General features: G+C 43.3%; 1 long non-coding RNA gene across 1 annotated transcript; it reads right to left on the bottom strand.

The window, feature by feature from the left end:
* Nucleotides 1-54: 54 nt before the first annotated feature.
* LOC309677139 lies at nucleotides 55-25724 on the bottom strand. The gene is made up of 8 exons (XR_014269658.1): nucleotides 25600-25724; nucleotides 24038-24149; nucleotides 17232-17354; nucleotides 7912-8123; nucleotides 3340-3466; nucleotides 2211-2307; nucleotides 1972-2135; nucleotides 55-106 (listed from the first exon to the last, which is right to left on the bottom strand). It is a non-coding gene; the product is annotated as an uncharacterized lncRNA (long non-coding RNA).
* Nucleotides 25725-25925: the final 201 nt, after the last annotated feature.

Here is a 25925-nt window from a genome sequence, read left to right as displayed (position 1 = left end):
CAGTTTAAAGTCATGTTAAAAATCATCTCAGATGTCAGCGCTGCGTGGCCGGTGGCTCCGGGCATCTGCTGTGGACGTGGCCTTCTCTGCCATGATCCCCTGGAGCCTGGTACAGATCTCATTTTCACTGCAGAGCCCAGCAGTGGAGGTCAGAGGAAGTGGTAAGCAAAGAACAAATACAACTCCCTAAAACTGATCCCTTATGCTGCTTTCTGGGGCTGCCTCCCCAAGCCAGGGCAGGTCCCTTGCAGAATGAGAGCCCAGGGCAGCCCCTGTTTGTGTGCAAGAGCAAAGAAGGAGGGGAAGGCTCCCCCAAATCTCCACCACAGCTTTTCTCTTCTCTGTTTTACCTGTTTTTTAGCAGCCAAAGACAGGTTATTTGTACTGCTTTGGATTCCCTGCAGTTATTAGCAGGGAAAGGTTGCTGGGAAGAAGCTGGTGCCCCTCAAATCTAATTTTCCCAGCAAAGCCTGGGAAATGGGGAGAGGAGACCCACCCCTTGCTTCAGTCCTGAGAGCAGTCTGGAGCATGGGCCAGGTGCCTGAGGAAGACAGGGAGGATGGGGGCAATGAAGCTGTTTTCTTTTCTCTGTAGCACATCCCGCACTGGGCAAGCGATAGCAGAAATCCATCCAGACAGCCTGAACACGCACACAGCCCCACCTTCTCCCCACAGACGGGATAAGCAGCGCCCTCTCCAGTGCCTCTACCTGGGGAAGAAGCTTCTGCGGTCCTGCCTGGCTGGCATTCCCAGCAGGCACTGGCTGCCAGTCCCTCGGGAGGTAGGTAAAGCAGCAGCTGCCTCTTTGGGAGATTTAGGTATTAGGAGACACAAGTAAGTTCCTGCAGTTTTATATTTAAGCTCTTCCCAAGAGCAAAGTGGCGATGCAGTCTGAGCAGACTTATTGGGTAGGAAGAAGAGAGATGTTTTGACCTCAGCTGTATTAGTTGGTAGCAGCATCCTGGAGGGACACAGCCTTGGTGGTTCTGCCCCAGTGCCAGTTCCCCAAGCAGACCAATGTCCTACCCGTGAGTCATGCTGCAATTAGCCTGTTTCTGTACCAACTGCAAACAACCCCAAAAATTGCACAGGGATTCCCTTTTGGGAAATAGGTTTGGTCTGTTAAACCACTCTGCTCCAGCACCCAGAGCTCTTAAGAACAGTGAGACTGGGTTGTGTGGAGGCAGAAGACCTGAGTGGCATTTTTATCCTCACACAACTCATTTGGGCTGCGGAGTGCGGTCTCGCAGTCACTGTCACCCTCTGAATGGGCCTTGCCCCACTCTGGCAACTTTTCTGGTGGGGCCTGCCCCCCACCCACCTCTGCACTTACTCTGTAAAGGAAATCTTTTTAGAAACTTCTCTTAAAGAGTAACAAGATGAGACTTAAGTGCAGAGGTGGGCAAGGCCCAAATGGAGCAGCCGATGCTGCCAGACTTTGCTCCCCAGCCTATGCAAATAGTGTGGGCACAAAAAAGCCACTCGAGTTTTCTGCCCTCACACAGCTCAGTCTCTGCAGCAATCACTGTTCAACTTCCGACGAAGTTGGGGTGCCCTTGTCTTTCCAGGTGCCCTACTATCCTCCCCCTGAATAAACACTTTCTACCCTCCATTCAAGGGCAACATTTATGAAGCATATTGGAATGAGGACTTCAGCAGCTGGAGCTGTGTTTGCCGGGCTCTGGCTGAAATGGAGTAAAGAGCAAGCTGGGCTGAAGGGAGCATCTGTGCATCTGCGAAGGCAGAGAAACAGCCCCTTCTGGCACCTACCCACTGCAGGAAATAAAAGCAGCTGCAGCAAAACAGCCATGGCTGTTGGCTGCCCCGTTTTAGCTCCACCAGCACAGTAACAAGTTCTTTCTGATGCAGGAGCTATGGGACAAGCCGAGGATGAGGAGCAGGGCAAGGTCTGCTCCAGAGATCCATTACCAGGGATTAAGGAAACAATGCATTGAATGAACTGAAAGTCACCTTGTCTCAGTTGTGGCTTGCTCCACTTTTTATTTCCAAGAGGAAAACTAACCCAGCGTGATGCCAGCATGCTTGATGCCTGCTCAGCTCTTCCTGTGGCGCGGCTCCCCAGCGAGGGCTGCAGGGAACTGGCAAATGCAGGCCCTTTCCTTCTGTGGCAGCTCCTTAAGGAGTAAATGAAGGCAAAAATCCCATTCCTGCACCTTCAAACAGGAACTCTGGAAAACGAGGTCACTTACTCTTTGCAGCTCAAGCTGAAGTCTTAAACAGTGGCCTCAAGCAGTTGGTGGAGGGCGGGCAAGAGTTGAAATAGCACTTATTCTTAGCAATGTGCACCTAGAAAAACAGAGACAATAGCAAGAATAGAAACTCCATTTGCTTTTCCTCTACAAGCAACAGGGCTCAAACTTCTGTTTTCACCCAAGCAGGGGCAGACGTGCACACTGGATTTGTGCCCCCTTGCTCCAGCAGCCCCCAGCCCCAGCCAAGCCTAGGGCTTCACTTCTCCACACACAGCAGGAGCTAGAGCTTCAGCCACAGCTGGGCAAGGCAAAAGCTCTCCCAAAGCACATCCAAAAGCACAGGGCAGCCACAGGAACACAACTGCCACCTTGAGTGGGTTGTAGTTCAAGCACAGAGATGCTTGTGCTTGCCAGCACATTTAGGAAAGGAAGAGGGTTTGCCAACCCACTCCTGGGGTAGGCAGATGAGAAAGACTTCCCAAAGGGCTGACCCACAGTGGCAGCCTTTGCCATTTATAAAACCCTGGCCAGCCCGGGAACCAGAATGATCAGAAAAAGCTTTTATCTACAACGAAGAGCATCTGACAAGGGAAGGCTGAGCCAGCTGCTACCTTTAGTCCCAGCCAGCCCTATGAGACATGCTCACAGGCAACCACCAGCACCATGAAGACAATCTCAGTCCAGAAGCCAACAACCACACGCTCCAAACAGCCTCAGCTCAGCAGCTGAGCCCCTGGAGGGCAGCCCTCCTGCAGCCCTCGCACCCCTCTGAGGGAGGTACCAGGCCCTCTGGGTGTTCCTCTTGAACTGTGACTGGGAAACAAACTCTTCAGCCCAGATTTAACCATGGTTCTGTTTGTTTGACCCCCATCAGCCTTTCCCATGGGGAGAACACAGTCCAGCTCCTGCCTCTGCAGTGCAGCACTCTGTGCTTTCATGGCAGAGCCCTAAAAACAGCCCACCACCACCATCGTCATGGGGGCCCTTGCAGAAGCACCTGGGATCACCGTGTCTCTGGCTAGCAGCAAAGGATCCCCCCCAGGTCCCCCTGCCTGGACCTTCTAGGCACAACCGACCCCCCACAGGCCCCCAAAGCCTCCTTGGGGTTTAGCTTGTGGTCACTCACCACTTTGGGGCACTTATTTGACATCCCCTCCCATGCCCAAGTCTTCCCTTGCTTCCCATATCATCAGGGCTGTGCTCCTCACCAGGGACTTCTGATGCTTCATTGCAGCAAAACAGCATTGTCTCTGCTAAAAGAAAAGCCCATTGTGAGTAAATGAGGGTACAATCAGACCAACACAGGTCTCTCCAACGCACCAGGTCCCAGGTCAGTCTCCTGCCCTGCCAACTCCAACCTAACAAATGCTGTTTGGGAACTGGCTTGCTGCCAGGGAAGAGCCCAAAATCCCAGCAGCTTCCCAAAATGCCCTGCCTGACAGGGAATAACATGCACCCTGTCCCATCTGATGGCATGTCTCTTGTACCTTGCACAAAGCTGCAGGCCCACCATGCACCCTGCCCCATACACCCACGGGGCAGAGATCCTAAATCATCCCAGCACCAGGACAGGAACAGACGCACTTTATCTCTCCTTTTTCTTCCCGAAGCCACCTTCGAGGGGAGGATTCTTGTGCAGGGGCTAACAGCAGCACGACTCAGCCCTCGCACGTGGATTCTCCCTCCCCAGCTACCAGCACCCTCATGCCCACAGGCTCCCCACTTCCAGCCACCCTCTGTGGGGTCTCCACGCACCAGCGCAGGGGATGGGCCCCCAGTGCTGCAGGTTCAGCCCCAGCAACCAGGAGTTCTCCCACTCCAGTGCAGTGCTCCCCATGGCAGCTCCATTCCCGTCTCGGGAACCAGACCCACAGCCCTTTTTGGGGCAGAGGCTGATGCTCCTGGTGACACAGGTATCCCCCACATCTGCCCATCCGCCCTCCTCTCTGCCACATATCCCTGCAATCCCAAAATGCCCACAGGCCCTCATGGGGAACCAAACAATCACACACAGAGGAATGAAACTCCCCATCTCCTGAGTCAAGTTGGCAGAGCAACACACCAGCAACCTCTTCACAGCCCCCCCTGAAACCCTGGGCACTACAATCCCCATGCTCTGCACCAGCACATTTGAAGCATGCTGCAGAGACTGGGCACCTCCGCAGCACCTGAAGACAAACCCTGGAGAAAAAGGTGAGGGGGCCAAAGAGCCTCAGACAGGGAGAGTGTGCCTAACACTGCAGCACAGGATGCAAAAGCCCTTGTGACTGCCCTCCATCCCGGCAGCCCTGGGGAAGAGCCTGTGCCAAGGCAGAGGGACGTCTGCCCCTGGGAAAAGAGAAGCTGCTCCAGCTCCAAGGGGAGATACTTGAAATTATTGCAGTTTCCAGAGATAGAAAGAAAAGGACCAGTACGGCCACCTGATTTTGTACCTGCTCCGGAGGGGCAGTGGGAACTCAGAGTAGGGCATCGATTGATATAAGGAAAGAGGCCAGACAGCAAGGCCTCAGAGGTGAGATGGTGCAATGTTATCAGTTCATTTTTTACAGAGGAGGAAAAGGCAATACAATAAAACTCGCTTCTAACAACATATAAAAAGAAGTACAAGGACTCGAAAGGGTGCAGGACAGACTTAGACATCTGTGCTATTCATTAGCCTGTGCTCTTTCCCTTCAAAAGATTGTTCCCAAAAAAGAAGTAAAAACACCCCTCACCTGTAGCTCTTCCACCAGCTCCGGAGGCACAGCAGCACTAAGCCAGCCCAGCTCTTGCCCCAGCAGCCCTGGCACAATCACAGCAACAAACTCGACTCGAGGATGTGGTTCCACACCCAGCCCTCGGCTGCTGTCCTTTGCCTCCCCTCAACCACAGCACCACTGGCTTTGTTCTGCTGGATAAACCATGTGCTCGCTTTCTACTCTTTTTTGGTAAAACACATGTAGCATTAAAAAAAAAAGAGTTGAAATTAAAACCCCTTCTTTTCCCCCCTCTACATCTACCAGCACCTCAGCCAATCTAGTTTGGTGCTGGCAGCCTCCAGTCTCTTTTAATTATCCTTGTGGTTCTGTTTAAATATGTGAGTTCCCTTGCTTGGGAAGTGGTTAATTCAAGATCTGTGGTGTGTCTTTCCGTAGAAAGACCTGTAAGTAACCTTACTATGCTATTTATAATTTTTTTAAGCTGCTGTCCAGGTTAAGCTCAATGTAGCTATCAGAACCAGGCACTAAGATTAAGGGAGGACTTTGTTTCTGAATCCTGACAAAGAGAAAAGGAAGTAATTTAAAGTATTTGTTAAATTTGGCGTGACTTCTGGTGCCCCCTGAAGCCTTCTGTGTGGCTTTCAGTACTAACTAGAGCCCTCTCTTTGGCTTTCAGTGCCCCCCGAGGCTTCTATGTGCATTATGTTTTTCAAAACTTGTGTATGTGGGTTTTTTTTTTAGTTTTTCTGCCCCACGGAAAATCCTGTATTCACACATGGCAGGCTCTGTAGGTATCTACACCAACATCTGGAGTGCTTCAGCTCCCCTGACCATATCACAACTGCATCACAGAGAGATGCTTATGGGCACAGCACAAATCAGCCTAGTCAAAAGGTACGACTCTTCCCTCTGTGCTCCCTATTCTGGGTTTTGCATATTCTTACTCCTCCACCATAATACTGCATGCCCATCTACAAAAAGTGTCTTAAGGCTCCGTTGCTTGCTAACAACCACAACCCCTGTGTGACAGATGAACCAGAAAGCAATAAGGAGGTTTTCCAGAAAGCAATAAGGAGGTTTTACGTGCACAGAAAGAAGTAGCCCCAGCAAACAGTGCTGGAAGCAGCAGCGAAGACTCCCCACTGGAGGAAGGCTCAGCAATGACAGCGTGCCTAGTACAGCATCTCCCTCCCAAACACTAGCCAAGACTGGAAAGGACAGGATGGTCCATGTCTTTGGTACCCCAGCACTTGACAGAATAACTGAGACTTTCTAGTTAATCTAGTGGAAAGAATTTTGCAACAACTTGAAGGAAGCAACATGAATATGCGGCAAATATAGACGAAACCTGCTGTCTATTGAAATGGCTCATTAATACTGCACAGACAAAGCAAATGACTGATGCTTACTGCAGAGTTACCAGTGAACATATCTGTGCTCGGATTATCGAAGCAGCGCAGAATATTTCACCCCATATGGTTTGCCTGAAGAGGCTGTTTCAGATAATGGTTCTCATGTTGTTTCCATGGAATTTCAATATTCCCCAGAAGACACTCGCTGGAGCACTCCAGAGCAACCTTGTGTCATTTGGTGCCGCGTGAACTAGCAGAATGTTGGGTACTTACAATTAAAAGTGGATTACAGAAAAATAATAATGAAGTTCAAATTTGAAAAAAAAAAAAAAGAGCATGAAATGTTTTCACTGGAATCAGGTTACTAAACCTAACTTTCAACATAATTTTCTTAATGGAAAGTGTCACTCACAAAATAATTTTATGTACATGGATAAAATTAATCAAAATCACTGGAAGAAAAGTAGCGCAAGATTAAGTATCCACAAAATATGCCTAGGCACCAGAGATCTCTTGGCAGGAAGGATGGAAGGAAAGAACTGGGACTCATGCTCCATCTGCTAATAATGAAAATGAAGAGATACAGTGGTGCGAGTACAAGAGAAAGGTTCGCTAAGGAATAGCCCTTCAGATTGAAAGTGCTGTAACTGTAGTTACGAAAAAGAAAGCCACTGGGCTTTAAGGCACAAAGAACACAAAAACCATCCTACTCAGACAAATCAAAGGGCCATGGACTCTCCCTGCTCACACCTTGGGACCTGTCGTGGGTGCTATGGAAAAACCTTACAGCATAGGATAAATATATATACTTTTCCTGGATAATTTTCTGGATTTAAGTTAATAGCCTGTGGTCACCGAAATTCACAGCCCAAAGCAAACATGAGTGAACAGAGGGAGAGGATACAGCACTGTGGCAGGGCTTTGTTAGTCCATGTGGGAGTACCTGCATGCATGTATTGCTACATGCACGTATTCTGCATGTTCACTTGCCCATACACTCCATCCAAGAACAGCATAATGGTGTGAGGAGGCTGGCATGAAGAAGAGATAACAGCTTTGATAAAGGAATAAGGATCTCTGAGATATGGTGATCAAGGACAAAGTATACAAGAGTCTGAGAAGCATGAACAGCTTTTAAAAAAGAGGGCAGATTTGACACCTGAACTTCAGTGATCATGCCATATCTGTAAGCCCTCTTTTACTGCTCACCTTATCTCCATCCCTGCTGACATGGTATAAAGATGCCTCTCCAGATGGAGGGAGCACAGGTAGCCCTGCCTGGACAGAGCTCTTCCCCAGATACTGCCGCTGAAGAAGACAGCATTCTGGTATCCTCATCCCCTTCTGTGGCTTGGTAATTACAAATAATGAGGTTAACCAATAACAGTAAGATGTTGTCATCCTTTATAAAGGCCTTAAGTAGACGGAATCTGAACACACACACACACTTGTGCTGGTGGTTTCATGCATTTGCTGCCAGACCTGCACAGGAGGCACTGCATGGTGCTGGGCTCCATTCCACGTCCTTAACAGGCAACACACTTGAACAAGCACCGATCTTTCCACCTCTATCCTGGAGACTTCCCCTGGCCCCACCTGTGCCTGTCCAGCTATTTTTGCTTCTCTTCCTACCTTACATCTGCTTACCTTCTAAGTCCTCCCACCTGCCTTGCTTCTGAGGTCTGCTGGCACGTAACAGCTCCTCTGCTGTGCACTGCAAGTAAAATCCTGCTCATGCCTGAAGCCAGGAGTGGTGCTCGTTGTTGGACAAGGTCTCTGTGGAATACATAGCTGAACACTGGCAAGTCTCAGCTGAACATACGTAGACTGACACAGTGAGAGACTCAGGACATGTCAGACTTCGAAGGAAAAGAAAAAAAATGCACATCAACACTGGGTTTATTCCTGTCCTGAATTTCAAGCCTTTAATTCAAATATTAAGACTCTAGCTTGTCAAAAGTAGACTATATGGCATTACTATTGGGGTTTTTATTTATATATATATATATTGAATATTAAGCATATATTACAAAGATCTATGTATGTATTTAAAAAATTGGAAAAATGTTATCTTTTCTCTAATCCTTTTGCCATTTTACCTGGCGCTTTGAAAAAATGTGAAAAATACCACACTGAGTCAGACACTCAACACGAAATCTTAAAACAATTGACTCGCGTGGTTAAGGCTTGGTACTGATATCAGCAAAGAAAAACAAAGACAGAAATGTCAAACACTAGTACTGCATATAACTAGTTGTAAATCAATAGCCAGGAAAACTCCTGACCTACATGAACAGAAGCACGAAACAAAGAAACCTCAGAATAAAATCCATGGCTGACAGAGCTTAGCACAAGAAAGTTGTGTTTGCAAAAGAAATCCTAGCAACAGTATGGGGTCACTGCTCGGTGCAGACAAGAGAATTGTGAAGGATTATGCAGAAAATGCAGAAGTGTTCAAACGGACTTTTATTCGGTATTTGGGAAGAAGGATGATTTGCTTTCATTGCTTGAAGATGATGAAATACTTTCCAGTCTATTAGTAACTGAGAGAGATGTTAGAATCTATCAACAATGAACATTTTTAAATCAGCAGGCTCAGAAGCTCCAGCATAGTTGGCAGAGAAGCTCTCGGGTCCACTAACATTGAATGTTAATAGCAGCAGATCTGTAAATGCCCAACTTATAAAAATCTATTAAATGAGAAGGGAAGCAAAGGGAATCAATGAACCATCAGAGGAAAGAGCAACTCTGGGTCAAAGCAAGGGAGGGTTTTTTTCCATTCTATCTATCATTAGGACAGCCAAGGGTAACATGGAGTCCAGTTTTCCTAACAAACTGGAGGCACCATCGTTCCCAGGCTCATTTAACCTGATGGCCCTGAGGTACAGAGTTGTCACTCAGCACTCACTCAGACCAAAGTTTTTTTCTTGTTAAAAAAACTTTGCCTTCCGGGTAAGCTTGAAACCTCCTGCTGGACTTAAGAGAGTCAAATGCAAAAGGATAAAGAGATATGGGCTCAAGCCCCACTCCCTGTTATTGCCCACATGCAAGGTCAGATGATTTCTAATTAGGATGCAAGCTTTTTGTGAAGCTTTTCCTTAGGTGTCTACTTCTCCCAGTGACTGTGCGTGAGAAGTGGCTGGCTAGTGGCCATGAAGTGTCCCCAAGGGGCACACAGAAGCTCAGAGAGTAGCACGAAGTGCAGCGCTGTGGTGTGGTTCTCCGAGCCAGAAGCCCTACCTCTCCCAAACCGAACAGGCATCCCTGCCTGTGTTAGCTTCAAGGACTTTAAAGAAGCTTGAGTCCCTCTTCTCTGTAACACGCTGCCGTTAGAAGTGAAGTGAATTAAATCAGTGTACACTTTGCACCACTATGTAAGCTAATTCAAACAACGGAATAGGGCTGGAAAGCATTATCAGGTACTAGAAGCCATTACTGCTTCAGGATAGTACCAAAATACATTACACATGCCCAGCTGTGCGCAAAAATTTGCCTTTGGAACTTACTGATGTTTTCAAACGCCCAAAAAGTGTTGCACTAAACAAGCTAGCATATAGTGCAAGTTGTAATGCACTCTGTTTGATCTCCCGTTTAATGTAATGAGGCTTCACTGAAAAAAAAAGAAAAGAAAAAAAAAAAAAGATTAATCAAAATCCTATGTGAATTTATTTATGGATCACAAAAAATGTTTCTAGGATATCCAAGACATGGTCGAGGGATAAAGTTAGATGAAGTTAGGATTTATCTCGATTACCTAACCTGGCATTAAAATCCTTTCCACTGATCAGCAAACAGAGGGATAAAAAGATTTCAGACACATTATGTAGGTCTGGAATAATTCCCAGTACAAGTTCCTATAAGAAGAGGAATTGTGGGAGGAATACAAATATTAATCAGAAGAAAAGGTTCTAAATTGGGAAACTGCTCTGGCAATGAGACAAAAGTCTAAGTCATTAGTGTAACAACCTCTAATCCCTATCAGAGCAGCCAGTCTCATGACAGAGATGGACGTTGAAATGGCTTTCTCCATAAATATTTCAATTTTGATTAATTCTAACATTCTACGTCTCGACGTAACAAATATGTTGTGAAATATATCATGAAAAAACAGAGACATTTGGCTGAACAATCTAAAACCGTGTAGAAAACTCATTTTCTAGGAAACGGAGAAACAAATTTTTAAAGCTGTTTTCGTCTTAACTCAATAGAGAAAATTCCTCAGTGTCCAACTCTTCAAAATAACTTCTCCCCAAAAAGCAGCCTATCTAATTAAGTCCAGAACCACGCTACCATTTTGACCCTGATTTCCATTGCCAACTCCCCAACAGGCACCAAAATACCTTATTAAACTTTTCCAGGGACAGCCGTTCTAATTTATAAAAAATAAGTAAATATTTTCTAGGTCAGAAATGCCAGGAACAATCCTGCGGTCACAGAATTGAAATGGAGCATCAGGCAGTAAGCTCAAAGTCCTGCTATGGTGACAAGTACTCATGTAAAGCAGATCATCCCTACCCAGAGACTGAAGAACATACATATGCATACCAAAGCTCCGAGATTACTCTGAGCACTCTCTTTTCTCCGTGTAATTACAAATCTTTGCCTTTCAGAAGCTGTGCCAGCCTAAGAAGCTCCTGTGACAGCCCCATGGTTGTGACACTACAACTGTGTTGGGGCTACGCACAAAAGTAGATCAAGGTGGATCCTGGGTAAGAATTTTTGGGAAAAGTATTTTTCAGGCAGACCCATTCTCTGCCCCGGGTTCCCGGGCAGCCTCATCGCTGGGTTGAGCAACAGAGGACTAATTTTCAATAATTTTACTTTTTGTTAAGATCTCTTCTAATGCTTGGAAAAAATGCACTTTTAGAAGACTCTATTGTCTGACTTTGTGAAAATATTTACTTTCTAGCCAGCTACGGTGTGTGGGCTTCAAGGTCTCAGTGTTTCTGAGCTCGCTAGGTGTGGGAATGAGGGGGAGTGAGACCCAGGCACTTGACCCAAGCTGGCCAACGGGATTATTTCATACCATGCACATCACATTTAATATAAATTAGAAAGTTTGCTGAGGAATTCTCTCCCTCCCTTGATGGCTGCCATCCTGAGAACTTCTTGCCCGAGCCCTGAGCCCTTCCCTTCCGCCCAAAGCTGCAGCACTCACAGTGTCCCACATTCGCTGTTCCAGGCCGGGAGTGCTCAGCTTCTACTGATAGAATCACAGAATCATTATGGCTGGAAAAGACCTTTAAGATCATCAAGTCCAACCATTATCTAACTCTTCCAGGCCCACTTCTAAACCATGTTCCTGAGCACCATATCTAGACGGCTTTTAAATATGTCCAAGGATGGTGATTCAACCACTTCCCTGGGCAGCCTGTTCTGGTATTTGACAACCCTTTCAGTATAGAAGTTCTTCCTAATGTCTAACCTAAACCTCCCCTGGTGCCGTTTGACGCCATTTCCTCTTGTCCTATCGGTGGTAACTTGTAAGAAGAGACCAATGCTCACCTCTCTACACCCTCCTTTCAGGGAGCTGTAGAGAGTGACAAGGTCTCCCCTCAGCCTCCCTTTCTTCAGACTAAACAACCCCAAGTCCTTCAGCCACTCCTCATAAGACTTATTCTCAAGATCCTTCACCAGTTCTGTTGCCCTTCTCTGGACCTCCTCCAGGGCTGAGTATAATCCTCATATATTTTATATTGGTATCAGGATCAATGTTGGTTCTTTAGTATTATTAATGTTAATTATTTAGTCTTATTCTATTAAATCTGTTTATATTTCAGCCCTCGGGTTTCCTTGGTTTTCCCCGATTCCCCTTCCTGGATGAGGAGGAGTCATCAGGTGATAGAATAATTGTTTGAATGACAACAAATTGTCGTGGGTTCCTCAAACCACAAGAATCATGATCGAAAGGGATTGGGGGCAGAAGGGGGTGCGAACTGCTTAAGTCTCATACGGGTGCTGGAAGAAATGTACTTAATCATGGTCTTTGGTTGAGGTGCTTAATAAAGCAGGGGTTTCACGTAGGAGCGGGAGGCAGCAGTGTTCTTCTACCAGGCTCATGGACATGAGGCTCAGGCCCTTGGGTTGTTCTGGGAGAGGATGCTACTTCCCAAATCAGCAACAGCAACTCCCACCAGGACTTGCACAGTCTTACAGTAAGCTTCACTTTGAGCTAATGAATGGTTCCCAACTTTGAAAAAAAAATTAAAAAAAAAAATCCCCAAAGTACTAATGGACTTTACCATGTTGCAGCTCGGCATGCTGTACAATAAAGGATATAAAAGTTGCCATCAAATTTACCCTCACTTCTGATGTTATTATGGGCTTCTTATGTAATACTGAAGTGTATTTTAAAGACAGCTGCATTAGATTCCAATTTTGCTTTTAAGTGGTGCTACCAATCTAATTAAATCATCATCCTCTGAGTTTGCACCCTGCAGATGAGCAGTACTGCTTTGCAGAGTACTCTGAGTCCTTCTGAGGTCTGTGCAGCCAAATTCATGGCTGCCTAAGCACGCAGAAAATACCTGCAACCACTTAAGAGAAAGGTGGAAATACCCTGGGGACAGCCAGCGGAGTAACGCAAACCAGAGACAAGTATTTCTCTAAAGCACAAAATGAATGATGAAAATATATCCAAACAGAATGGAAAATGAAAGCAGGATTGAAAGAGGAAAGTTTGGGACCACCATACATGGCTTTATACTAAACTAAACTTACCTACAGTGGTAGCCCCACTCATAATTCCATTCTCCCCCATACTGGAGGGCTGGAGATGTTCTCCAGCCTTACTCTCCACAGCCCTAAGTATCCTGTCAGCTGTTCCTCTGAAACAATCCATCCAAACTGACCATGTTTGGGTCATTATTGATTGCATTCAGGATCCCATCTGCAACTTCAGCAATGACTGAAATACTGCTGGTCAGGGAGTTTGGACAGAGCGAGATAATCTGGGCTGAATGCAGTAGCAATTTAAGTCTTCAAGAACCACTAGAGCATTGCTCTAGTAAACACTGGATTCAGCAAGTGAATTCTAGTACCTACATTTCAAGCCCCCAGGCAGCAGCGTAACCAGCCGCAAGCCCTGGGAACAGCTGTACTGCTAACGGTTTCCAGGATTTTCTTCATTCAGTCAACTCTGAGGTGCTGAAGATCAAACACTGCTTCTTCTTTCCATGTTCTGGACATTACCTATGCTAATGGCTATTGTTTTATGGTTATCATCAGTCTCCCTCGTTTTCTAAAATTTCTGCACAGGACTTTTCTCCCTCCTTTTCCCTCCTCTTTCCCCAAAGTCTGTGTTGGAGTATAACACAATTTCTACTCCTGAGATCCCAGATGTGGTTCTCTCTTCATGGTGTCCTACTGATCGCAAGAACAGCTGTTGGTGAGGCGCACACCAGTTTCTCACTCACGGTCTCTGTTCTGGCATAGAAATTGCCTTTATTGTCCTACTCAGCTGCCCCGGAGTCCTTCCCATGTAACTTTACCTGGCTTTTGACAGCTGAATGAGCTTTCGTAATTCTGTTTGGCAGGACACCACCTTCCCATCAGCCTTACAGAAATCCTTAATTCATTTATACTTTTGACCTACACAACAGACCCTGGCAATAAGTTCTACAATTTAATAATATGTTACATGAGAATGTATGACTTTCTGGTTTAGACTTGATGACTAATAATTTCATGGGGTATCCTTAACTCCTCCTATTCTTAAAAAGAATAGCCATCCCCTCCTCCATCATTTCCTAGCTAGCTAGGAGATCTCTGTCCCATGCCTGACTATTTTCCCTGTTATGATATGAAAACCATTCTGCCCTCATCCGCTTTCTGTGGGTGGAACTCAGATTAAAAAGCTTTGATTTAATGCTGGAGTTTAGATATCTACCTCATAGATTGACACCTACAGGTAGAAACCTAAATTTAGGTGCCTAAATCTCTGAGCTAAATAACTCCCACCCATCCTTTTTAGTTCTATTTTATTCTTTATGAGACAGGATGAACAGAACTGCACATATTAATCAATACGTGGGCTTGCCAAACATTTATACAGTGACATAATCACATAATCATGTTTTTCTTTTCCTTTTTTCCTTTTCTAAAAATTTCTCACATTCAGTTTTAATTTTTTATTGGTGTGGTCACTGCATCAGTGTTTTCATAGAGTTACCCTACAGCAACTCCATTTCTGAGTGATAGTAATGTAATGTTCAATCCCTAATTGAAGACATATAATATATAATTGAATATGCATATTCTCAGGCAAACTACTTTGCATTTATTAGCATTGACTTTCACATCCCATTTCTGACACAGACACTCACTGCCATGACAACCATCTACCTCTCTTCTCAGGGTCAGATTTGACTATCTCAGCTAATTTTGTGTCATCCACAAACCTTGTCACTGTAGTATTCACCCCCCTTTCCAAATCGCTTACAAGGATACTAAAAAGCACAGGGCCTAAATCAAACAGTTGTGTGACTAAGCTGTAGAGCTCCTTTCACTAGGAAAACTGATCTTTTCTCCCACTTTTTGTCCCATTTTGTCTCCATCTTATTTACTTACAAGAGGACATCTTATTATCTCAGCTTAACTACTTTAAGAGTCTTTGCAGAAAGACTTATTGACATTTGTTTGGAAGTCCGTACACACTTTATCAACTAGATCAGCCTTACCTACAAGCTTGTTGACGTCTTCAAAGAGTTCAAACAGATTTATGAGACACGGTCTCCTTCTGCAAGAACTGTAATGACTTTTTCGAAATAAATCACATTTATGAAATTGTCTACTGGTTCTCTTCTTTATTATTGTAGTTTTTACCCACTTATTCAGTTTGGAAGTGAGATTTACTGATGTGTGGTTTTCCACATTTGTCCCAGAGTCCTTTTTCTCAAGGCTGAAGACACATTTGCCACTTTCCATCCTTCTTGCAGTGTGGTCAACTTAAATGACACTTTTCATGCTACATTTAGCTTTCTCTTAATCTAGTGTTTGGGGTCTTTCAGAACTCTTGATTGAGTATCATCTTATCTTGGTGCTTTCTTACTGTTCATTTTATTGATTTCTTCCAAAATGTCCTCTGCTGAAACTTCATTTAGGGACAATTCCTCATGCTCTCCACTGCTTCACCACTAATGTAACCCCTTTCCAGCCTTCCTCTATAATTTGTTCCCTATTATTACAGTTTCCTACCCTTCTGCCAAGTTTCTGAGGCATTTATTATGTCAATAACTTCCTCTAAAATCAGACATTCTAGTTCACCTCTTCGAGGCTTCAGAGTTGCAGCATTTGGATAGATATATTTCTACATTTTTTATTGATCTAGTTGCCCATTTTTCATGGGGGCTGCTTAGCTGGGACTTTAATTGCTGAGACCATTCTTTGCTATTTCCTTCCTCAATGTTATTGATTTCAGTTCCTTCCATTTTTCTAAATTACAAGAATTTTCTTATTTCTTTTGAAGGGGAGTTGCAATCTTAAACCATGTGCTGTTGCTTATTTGGTGAGTTTCCACAACTGTCAACTATAAAAATACCTCATTGCTTTTGAATGTTAAAACCTAGTTTGCAATCTAGTTTCACATTGATTTATACAGCTTATCTGTCTTGTAAAAACTACCTTGCCAACGACTGAGAATCTGCTTGTCTGGTACTGTGACAATTTATAACACTGTGATTCCACTTTCAAAATTTCTTTCCTACTCATTCCTCTGCCGCCAGTACCCACATCATTCACAACACCAGTTCCCTCCAGCAGTAAGCGTGGACACAAAAGTCCAGCAAAGGCCCCAACAGCACTGCAGAAAATGAGACTTCCTCCCACGTGTTAATAAAACATTTCATTAACACATCCCAGTATGAGACTTTTGTGATTGCTCGCTCATGTTTAATTTTTTATTTTCCCTAATTCCCGTGTCTTTTCCTGGCATGCTTCAGGCAGTCAGTTATACCTTTTTATACATATTTTGGTATTTGTTTCCTCTTTCATAAATGGGGCACACAGCACTTGTTTCTTTTTATTTCATGCTGTAGATTTCTGGATCACTTTCTCCAGTTTCTCAAAATTATCAGAAGTCTGATCTTGACCTTCAAAGTACATCTCACTTTATCCACAAATCTTGAGTTCTTTGTTAAATCATATAGGACACTAATTTAAAAAGTGAATAGAACTGGGCCCAGGACATACACCAGCAGGACTCCAGTCAAAATAACCTCCCAGTTTGACAATGCACCATTGCCACCCACATTACAGTAATATCACATACCTTCTAAATGATGAACCTCAAGCTATGAACTGCGGCAGGGCCTGCCAGGGCAATGAATTTGGCTGTGGTCTCCCTCACTCCTTTCCAGATCCAGGCTAGAGTCCACAGGGAGGAGGGCTGCCCACTGGATGGACTATTTCAAGTACACTGTGGGCCATCTTTGCTGGGAGCCCACTTAGTGCCTCTGATCATGGCAGTATGTGAATCTGTCTGCACATATGCAATAAATCTCATTGCCCCAGGAAGCACTGGCTTTTCCGTGCTTGCACAATACAGTTATGCATTAGAGAAAGGGCTGCAACATATGGTCTCTCCCTTATACAGAAACAAGGTAAGTGTCTCACCCAGCCAGAAATACTGGGCACACTGATATAGACCATATTTCTTTAGTCTGCTTCTGAGGGAATCATGTGGAACAGTTTCAAAAGCTTTCCTAAAGCAAAATATGTCCCATCTGCTGCCTCCTCTTCATCTACTAAACATTATTTTCTCAAAGAAGGAAATTAGAGTAAGATCTCATGATTTATTCTTGGTAAATATATGTCTTTTTTTTTCTTTTTTCTATCTTCTATTTGCTTTAAATTGATCATGTAATATTTTTTCAGACTTATTGCCCAGAAGAGGGGTCTCTAATTCCCTGATTTCTCTTTTTCAAAAAAGTAAACCGTGTTTCCCTTTCTATAGTGCTCAGTGATCTTACCTGCCTTCCAAGAGCTTCCAGGGTAGTCACTAATGGTTCAGTAATTGCTTCAGCTACTGTCTTCATTGCCCTCATGGCTCTCACAGCACATACTCATACCGGTTTGAGGCCAAAGCTTCTAATCTGGAGGAACAAAGAGAGAACAAGTATAAGCCACAAAAAACAGTGTGAAAGGCGTGAGGATCTAGGCCAGGCTCAGCCTGCTTGCTCTCCTCTCGCCTTGGAGGAGGCTCAGCCTCCTCTCACAATGGGTAGTTTAGCATAGCGTAGAATAGCATAGCACAGCACAGCCTAGTATTAACATAGCAGGAAGCTGCTTTCCAGCTGAGGAAAAGCAAGCTGACAACTCCAGGAAGGCTGTATCTGAAAATACATTTTCAGCTGAGAACTTTTGGTCTCCTGTGCTGATGGGAATTTAAATACCAGGAGCATACCGGCAGCCGTGCATGTGATGACAGAGATTCGCTGACTTGTAGGCAGAATATGAAGGGGTCTTTCATGAGACACCTAGGTGGATGCTAGAAAGTGCTGGGGAGGAGCATGAAGTCCTACTGCATGTCACAAATTTTAAAGGGAAACGCAAGCGAAGGATCCTGGAAGGCAAACTCAGACTGCTGGCTAGAAGATTTAGCCCCAGGGTACTGTTGACAGTTTCTCTGAAATCATTCCAGTTATACACACAACTCCAATTAGGCAGAGGGGAAGAAGACGCTATCTGGAGGTGATGGCCTCCATCAAAAGTCAAAAGTGAAATCAGACTTTTCACAAGGAAAACATATATGATATGTTTAATTAAGTGGGAGCTGGGGGAATCTGTCATGAGCTAAGGCAAACAGATTGCTAAGGGTTGGTAAAACAAAAATACTCTTGTGTATCCAGCTAGTTCAGAGAAAAAGCTTAGCACAGGGATATGAACAGTTCATAGGTGAAATTTTATTATATCAAAATGACATTGGACTAAGAAGCTAAACAAAGGTGCCCCCCTAATTAAGAACTATAAATGCATGTATATAAAACCTTTTTTTTAATTAAAAAAAAAAAAACTAGATGAAAGAAGACAGGTAATAAAATCAGATCTTGACACAGCAGAAAATAGTAAATCCCAGTGACAAAACCAATGGTATACCATAGCATGTGTCCAAAAACTACACAAAAAAAAGCATAAGTATAAAAGTGAAAGAATTTTTTTTTATATCAAAGAAAATGTTTTAAGGAACCTAGTCAGACTAAAATTCTTACTGGAAAAAACTACACACTGAAAGTGTCTGGCAGTAAGAATGCAAATATATGAGTAGAGTTATCCCATCAGTCACCAGAGAAAGAAGACTGAGTGCTTAATGTTGAGAGGTGAAATACTAAACATGGGGACCTCTATTATTCATAAATAAATCAATATAATGGCACGCAGGAAAAAAAAAAAGGTTAGAGAACCAATTTATAGAAACACAGTATGACTGCTTTTCAGAACTATTAGATCCTGAACATCCAAGAAGAGAGGCTGCTCTATACTTAATATTATGCAAGGTACAAGAGGAGTAAGTTCAAGAAGAGGCAGTCAATGAACCAACGGAGAATATGGGCTGCTCTTACAGAACAGAAAACTCTATCTTGGAGTGCAATGGTTATGACTTAGGAGGTCTTAATAGGCACGGAGCTCCCCACAAACGCTCAAGGTAAAAGCATGATAAAACGGGAGAAGTGATTAGAAATAAGGAATCCGTTCAACCTCTGGGTACAGCCTCATTGAAACCACTAGTATATCTAATTCTGATGTTCACATTTAAAGCTGTTGAAAGATTAGATTGGGGGCAGAAAAGAGCCATAAAAAAGTATATGAGGAGAGAAGAACGTGTAACTGGGAAACTTAAACAGCTCAATTGTGGGGCGATTCGATAAATACTTTCACAAGGGGAAAATATCAACCAACACTTTTTAATCTAGCAGAGACAGAAGAAAGACTAAGGGCTGAAAAATGAAAGTGATTCAAACCAGAAATGAAACACACATTTTTTAACAGCAGTGATGATTAAATTTGGGAACAAACTACCACCTGAAGTGATGGATTTTGCAACTCTTGACATCTGGAACATATGTTCCTGTGAAAAGTTCAAGTTTTGATAAATAAGAATTTTTTTTCCCTGAAAAACAATTTTTTCAGAAAATTCTTAGCCACTATTTGGGTTTCTTGTCCTCTTTAAAAGGATATAGTATGAGCCACAGAAAAAGCTTTGTACATTAAAAGTTGGTCAAAATGATAATTAAAAGCAGAATAATGGAATTCCTAGATAAGGAGTATGACATGGTAGGAGCTAATTATCACAGTGTCTGTAATGAAAATTTTGCATCACTAATATTTCAGAATTATTTGAACATATCTTTATAATAATGATCAAAAGGGAACTGCTTGACATAATCTACTTGAACATTCAAAACCCTTCCGACAGTCTTTCTCAGGCAGGGCCTATTCCAGAAGAATCCTGCATGGCCCAATATTGCAGATGCTACAGAAAGCCAAAGCACAGACCAACATGCAAAGACTACACTAACAGCCAGAACACCGCCTAATATCACAAACAGGTATTTCACTACGAGCTTTGGCTTTCATGCGGAGGTGCTAAGTGGCATTATTCCAAGTATAATTTTTGTAATTGCAATCAAGGCACCAAGAACTCTTGCATAAGTGCTTTTACTACACTACAGGAATGAAATATGACACATAAGGCACTGACAACTTGTAGACCATCATTAAACTTACCACCATCATTAACAAACGTGCCAAGGAAGGCTAGTACATCTGCATGTAATTCAAGCAGAGGAGTTGGGCTCCACATTATTATTTTTCTTTGAGAAAAATACTTTAGAAGACTCCAGCTTATCCTGAGTCAATAGAATGTGAAGCATCACTAAAAAAAAAAAACATCCTCCTGGGATTTCTCATTGGACTGAGAATTGTAGCACTTCTCAGTAAATGTCAGGCTTATCAGTGTTGTGAGTAAGCATCAGTTAGCTCTCAAACAAGCTGACTCTGTTCATTTTTCTCAGAACTGTATGTAATATTCTTTTGGCAAGGAACAGCTCTTTTAGTAGACTGCAGCACAAATTTGTAAAAGAAGCTCGCCTCAGCTCTGATCCAAAAAGCAAGAGAGTTAAAAGAGATTAGATGGCTGTAGAAAGATCTGCTTTTTGAATACAAACCCTGGATAATTTGGAATTAAAAGGATAAAAGAAATACAAATTTCTCCTTTTCAGATCATAACAGATGCGCTAATTGTACAAAAACTTTCTTCTTAATACTTGTTTACCTACTTCAAATTACATCAGTAGCTTCTAGTATATTTTTGACCTGTGAGTGGTTAATGACATCAATATTTGCAATACATTTTCATCCCTCTATGAAGATCCTTTCTTTATTTCCACCATGTAGCTTTTCTCTTTATATTGCTAGATGAGACCTAGCAGCATCGTTGTGAGATCTTCATTAGCATTCAAATAAAAATTCATTGTTTGCTTGTATAGTGGGGAGATGAGTTCAGTGTTCACTGTTCAGTGTTCACCGTTACCATCAGAAGTGTTTACATTCATATCTATGTTTCATTTTCTTTTGACAGAACATAACAAAGGCACAACAAAGGCTGCACTCGGTCAGATCGAAGGTTCCTCTACTGCAGCATCTGGTTTTCAATACAGATGCCTGGGGAAGGAGTTTAAGAACATATCAGGCATGTAGTGGTGCTTTTATGGAATATTATTCTGTTTTCCAACAATATGTGTCTTGGGACTTTTTGAGTCACAATCCTTCGGTTTACTATTTAACAGGTTATGCTTTAACTTCTCTCCATTAACTTTTCCTGTTACCCCCGGAGCACAGGTAAACTTTGAGCATCCACAATAACCTATGGCAAAGGATTTTACAGCTCAATTACAAGTTTTGTAAAGAACCATCAACCAGATTGAACTGATTTCTAGTGGTTGCTTTGGAAGAGACACTAAAGCGGCTTCTCAGTTCAGAGAGAAGGCAGCAATGGGGATACGAGTGAGACTCAAAAAATCACGGTCACAGTAACAATAGTTGGACAGTGCAGACAGACGGACCACTGGTCTGACCCACGAGAGTATTTCTTACATTGTTATAACTAGGTCATCTTAGTTGTATCTTCAGGATCTTTTCAGGAGGTCTAACAAATTTGTGACATGTAGCTTCTCACTAGAAAAATGTTCCCTAATATGTTGGGGTTTATCCATTTAATAATTTTTTCCTTGTAATTTCTACTCATTTGCTCAGTACAGACTCCAGTGTGACGGTCTGCAGTTCTCCACTCCTGGGGACCTTCTTGGGGATTGTTGTCACATTTACCATCTTCCATCCCTCCTGCAGGGAGACTGATTTAAGTGACAGGTTACACACTATAGTAGCTCCATAATTGCATATTTGTTTTCCTCCAGAGCTCTTGAGTGATTACCATATGGTCTTGGCAATTTCTGACTCCTCATCTTATCAATTAGTCCTAAAATGCATTTTATTGTCATTTAATTTGAGACAGTTCCTTACACTTGTCCCCATAAGTTTGGCTCTCAAGGGAGAATAACCTACCTCAACCACAGTGAGCACCAACACAAAGCTTCAGTTTACTTTTCAACAGCAGTTTTCCTCTCTTACAGTAATTCTTTTGAAGATTGGTCATCTGTTGACCAAACCTCTGGCAATTTTGAAAATATTTTTACTAGTATTTTTATTATTTCTTCAGTGAGTTTGCACCTTAAAATTTTCCTTAGCCTGCCCTACAGATTTAGCTTCACAGTTAATGCTTTCTCCCCCCCCTTTTTTTTTTAAAAAATAGTTTCTTTATTTGCTCAGAAATCCCTGATTTTGAATACTCTCTCCCACTCCGCTGTTAGAATATTGCCTTTTTGGTCCCTTGTAGAATTATTCACTTAGTGATATATTGCTCTGAGCTTCAGATAGGGTGTTTTTATCTAGTTTCTCATCTTCTGCATCCTTATAGCAGCTGCTTTTAATTTCCTTTTAAGAAGCTCCCGCACTTTTGAATAGGTTTTGAATAGTTTTTAAGTTAGGTATTACTGTGAGGAAGTTGTGGGGGAAAATCAAATAATCCTAAGACGATCTGTCACGAATCCCTCTGAAAAAAAAGACAGGTACCCACCAAGGTGTTTTCAAAGAAGGGAGGCTTTGGAGGAAAAAGGACATCTAAGACCTCCAGCTGGAAGGGGAAGGATGGACACCACTCTGCCACGGCACAGCAGGGACCCGGATGCTGGGTGAGGCAGGGAGAGGAACCTCTAGCACCCAGATTTCAACAGGGCCTGTGATGAGGCTGTATCAGATCCAGGTAAAAAAACAGGTAGGGAACATGGAGAAGTGACTCCCAAAGGAGGATTCACATTCAAAAGCAGGAATGCACCTGTGTCAGCAGAATCATATGAACTCACTCGTTCAGAGAGGGGAGCTGGAAAGATCCTCCATTATTACAGGCTCTCTACACTCACACAGGCAGTGCACATGGAGCAGAGCTGTCATATGTGACCTTCCTTCAGCATGTCGGATCATTCTTCTGCTAGACAGGCTCTGTAGAGGCCATGGGGAACTTGGGGTGAAAGCCCACGAGCATTTCCCTACTCCACAGCTCCCACCTCTGCTGCACTGCTCGGTATCCTTGTGGCTTACAGGAATTAATGATTCGTGGATGACGGAAAAGCTGTGTTGCTTTTCTGGGTGGCTGGCATCCAGCTCACCTGGAAGAAATGATCTCACACCAAAAAAAGAGGGTCGGTCCCCATGGGATGCAGCGTGGGCCATGCACCTCTCTCTGCAAGGGCAAGCACGCAGGCAGGTCAGCTCTCTGATCGCTGTGTCACTGACTGGTGTCATCCCACACTTGGACGTGACAGCAGTTGGTCAACCTCAGGGTACTTAGGTCTGTCCAGGCAGCCTTCTGCTCACAGACGTAGGTGTCGCAGCACAGCAGCACCCTGTCCGTGGGGACAGGCTCCCTCCTCACGCAGACAAGGTTTACAAAATGCAACGTAAATGGAATAGAAAGCAGGCAGCTGGCAGAACCCTGGCAGGCCTGCAGACCCATGACGACGCTTGGAGACAAATCTACCAGATGTTTCAGCCTCACAAGGGAGCCACACGCCTGTCCTACTGCAGGAATTGTGTTTTGCCTCCTGTTGTGTTGGCTTCCTGCAAGAACACTGGAAAATGGTGGTGGTTTGAGAGTTACTTTCCCTTCCTAAAATTGGTGCCACCATAGGTTTGTGTAGTTAGTGAATATTAACAAGCAATAAATCAGAGCTTGGATAAATGCTGTTCTCCACTCTTCCTCCAGCGTGGCTTGTTTACACTGCTGCGCTGCAATCTGAAAAATGCCATCTATAATGAATACTAAATAGTGGGAGTCTTTTTCTCAGCAATGTGTTACTAAACCTGATTGCTGTGCGGTGTAATATGCCGGGAGAGAGCAGGGGCTTGGCTGTGTTTCTCTGTTTCATGCAGTCATAGAAACTGTCAAGCTTAGGTGCCTCTGTGATCTCCAAGCAGCATGTCTCCCTACACCCTTTCCTAGCTACCCATTTATTTTTAAAATGTTCCATTGTTACTGTAGCTCAGTTCTTTCAGCCAATTTTAATGTCATTATTATTTCTGTCTCTTTAAAATTTATCTACTTATGCAATTTTAATCTTTTTTTTTTCCAGAGCAATTCATAGTAATATGTTAACAGCTGCCTTGTAATGGAAGTCACCTACAGTTAATACTCAGAAGTCCCCACTATTAAGAAATGACTCACCTCTGTGTTATAAAATCTGTACTGCATTGCCTTGCACTCCTGTCCTCAGTACATTCACACGTGTCTCCACTTCATCACCAAGAACATTTCCGACCTTGCGGTGAATACCTGCCTGTGGAGGGTACATGCAAAAGAAAAGGACACCAGGAAGCAAGAACACGTTTCCACACACGAATGACTTCTAGAGTACTTCTACAGCTCCTTAATCTTAAAGGACCAGAAAGTAGAAGGGGATCTGTATTGCAGAAGATGGTGAAAACAGGGACAAAAGAAGAGTCGCAACAGGACCCCTGCTCACACCTCAGAATTCCTGCAGCCAACATGGAATATATTTGCCTCTGTTTTGGGAGTTTGATGGCACTTTTGATTTCCCTCCTCTGCCAGCAGTTCCATCTTCCAAACAGTTCAAGGCAAGACCATGATGATAATTCTACATAACAAAATGCACAGCGGAAACGGTGCTGACCCAAAGGCTTGTTAATGCACAGCATAGATAAGAGTTTGTTGGGTGGTATTTTTTTGCCCTTTAGAATACTGAATTCAGGCAAAATCAAAGTTTCTGAAAAACAGCAAATCATTCATACCAATGCAATGCATATTCTTTCTTCCTTGACCCTTACACTGGAGCGTTCATATAAATATACATACACTTCCTATACACACAGTATCAAACACTCCAGCAGAAGTGCTACAAGACGAAGTGTAACACCTTGCTTGGGTAAGATCAAACTTACAGTCACGTGGGTGCATTGAACAGGAGATACTAAAACTCATCACACACGCACTTCTCGTTGAGCTGTGCAAAGGTTATTCTGTTCTGCGAATAAGCCCGTGTCAACAGTGAGCATATATTAGAGTTCAGAAAACATTTTGCTGAGGAGATCCAGGCTTTCTGGGTTAAAAGGTTATGAAATTTAGTCTAATCTCTATTTCTATTTTCTTAGATGTTCACTACCAATCTATTATAGGCAAAGAAGTCAGTGCAGCCCAAAATTAAGGTTTCCCAACTTCTTCTTTCACATGACCCTGACCATATTTCTACAAGACTGTTCAGACTTGTAGTTCAAACTGTTCAGAATTCTCCCAAGTTAGCCTGAAATTTCTTTTTTAAATTAAGCTGATTTGCATCATAGTTTCTCAGACTGAAATAAAATAATTTCTTTTTGTGAAAATGTTCCTTCCACCGCTCTCTTGAGAACCTTTTGTCTCTCTGTGCTTTATCACCGGAATTTCACATTTGGCAGAGGGTTTCTCCTGGTAAGAGGTTTGTATCTGTTACCTTCACAACTGTCCCCAAAGTTCTTACACTTTCAAACAACTGGAATCACTAGTGGTCATCTTCTACTAGTCACACAGAATAACTAAGATACCAAAAGATTTACCTCCATGAAAAGAAAAATACCAGAAGAATATGAATGATTTCTAAGCACATAGAAATTAATAAGGAGATGAGTACTTGTCAATGTGAATTCCTCAGGAACAAAACAAGCTGACTCAATGTAATTTCCCCCTCTGATGGATGAGACTTTGTGGATAGGGAAGAAGCAGCAGATACCACATACCTCAACGTCACTGAGGCTCTTGACATTGTCCCACACGACATTCATGAGTGCAGGAACGCCGTGGCTGAAGTCATAACAAAAATCTGGTTGGAATCCACACTCTGAGAGTAGTTTCCAAGGGTTCAATGTGAAATTTAAAGGACAAATTGAATGGTTAGTCAGCTGTTCATAAGTTCCATTCAATATTTTATTGATAGCTTGGATGAAGGAATGGACTGTCTGTTTATTAAATCTGCCAAGATTAAATCTGTGATGAGTAGCTACAAATACATGGGGGATAGCAGTATTAAAAATTTTTGACAACTTGGACAAGTTGTCTATAAATA

The sequence above is a fragment of the Vanellus vanellus genome (assembly GCF_965231255.1).
Source record: "Vanellus vanellus genome assembly, chromosome: 13".
NCBI lineage: Eukaryota > Metazoa > Chordata > Aves > Charadriiformes > Charadriidae > Vanellus > Vanellus vanellus.
Note: the sequence above shows the minus strand (reverse complement) of the source record. Positions and strands in the feature narration are given on the sequence as shown.